Source organism: Limulus polyphemus, unplaced genomic scaffold, assembly GCF_000517525.1.
Source record: "Limulus polyphemus unplaced genomic scaffold, Limulus_polyphemus-2.1.2 Scaffold8239, whole genome shotgun sequence".
NCBI lineage: Eukaryota > Metazoa > Arthropoda > Merostomata > Xiphosura > Limulidae > Limulus > Limulus polyphemus.
This window is the reverse complement of record NW_013673849.1, coordinates 31,020-32,897: the sequence shown is the minus strand read 5'-3', so window position 1 is coordinate 32,897 and position 1,878 is coordinate 31,020.

Sequence of the window (1,878 nt, the reverse complement as noted above, 5' to 3'; positions counted from 1 at the left end):
ACTGACAGGTTACACTACCACTGTCCATATATCACTAGTTAGTGTTACAAATACTGACAGGCTACACTACTACTGTCCATATATCATGAGTTAGTATTACAAATACTGAAAACAGAAGAGTGAAATAGTAACATCACTGTTCATAAAACTATTCAAAACGCAATACATCTGGCCTAGCACTTAGTTAAAGAATTGTATAATTAGTCTTTACTACTTTTTGTTTTAACATATTATGAACTTACAACTACATGTTATTGTTATGTACGTTAACACTCTAATTTCTAAATCCAATGTAAATGTACGATAGTGATACACTGGTTGTTATTTTCACGCTAACTATATTCAATTATTACAAGCAAACATTTTACAATTAGTTTTAAGGCTAAGGCTTAATGTTATTACTATTAGGTTAAGTCTAAGAGTAGGATAGCTCACCTTGGGAGTTTTAATATGTTCCATTTTTATGTGACTCTTGACAATATTAGTATTAACTGTTTATGCATAAGACTAGATTGATATATTACAATTAATTTGTGTACTCAAATTCGTACACCAAGTAAAATACAATCTTTACAATAACTAATTTACAGAAATGAATTATTTACAATAATACATTATTCTATAATTTATCTACAAATGAACACTAAACAAGCTAACTTCACATGTAATAATCAATAACTGGTTCTCTGCATCGCCTCTCACAGAAATGCTTTAAAATAAATCCGACAGATAGCACTATGTAGCTTCAAGTAACGTTAAAATAAATTGTGTTTAAAATACAGAATATGTAAAACATGTTTTTTTGTAAGACTATGTGTTTTTATTATTACGTCTCTAGAAATGAGTATCGTTATGTAATCGGAAGATAGTTTGATGTAACTCGATGAATGTGACTTGAATGTTTAACAAACAAATGGAGCCATATATGATAAGGAGGTGTAATTTAATCGATTGAGACTATTCGTCAGTTTTAATAGTGTTCTGGACTGTATTTTCAATTGAATAGAATTGTTTAACAACAAGTAAAAGCTTGGAATGGTCTATCCTTTCATTGGGAGCGTGGCTGTGAGCCAGACTAGTTTCGGAGAATTCCACTCCTCATCAATGACCCTGGACACTACCACCAATGAAATATCAAACCAAGCCTTTATAGTATCGAAAATCTTACCTCGCCAACCACATTTTATTCGAAAAGTCACGTCTGAGAGACGATCCACTATGTCATATGGGCCTTCCCATGGAGAAGACAACTTAGGAGACTTACCTTTGGTCTTCCTGGGATTATAAAACCACACCTTGTCTCCTGGAACAAAGTTGACTTCAGTAGATCTCTTATCATAACATAGCTTCATGGAATCAGCAGACGTTTTCAAGTTTGAACGCACTTGATGGTGAATATCATCCATCCTTTCCAATAACACTTTCACGAACTCTGACACATTTTCAGCCAACCCTTCATAAGGTGGACGTCCTGTTAACAGATCCACTGGCAACCGAAATTCCCGACAAAACATCAACTTTGCTGGATTGTATCCAGTGGTTTCATGCTCTGCTGTCCTATAGGCCATCAACAGTGGAGGGAGTAAGATATCCCAGTCATCTTGGCAGCTATTACAAAACTTTGCCAATTCCTGTCCAAGTGTCCAATTGTACTTTTCTACCATTCCATCAGACTGTGAATGAAGTGGTGTTGTCCTGGTCTTTCGGATGCCAAACAACTTGCAGCATTCTTGGAACACAGCTGATTCAAAGTTATGGCTTTGATCTGAATGCAGTTCGTACGGCACACCAAATCTGAAGAAGAAATTACCAATAGCCGAAGCTACAGTTGTAGCTTCCTGATTTGGTATTGCATATGCCTCAGGCCACTTGGTGAAA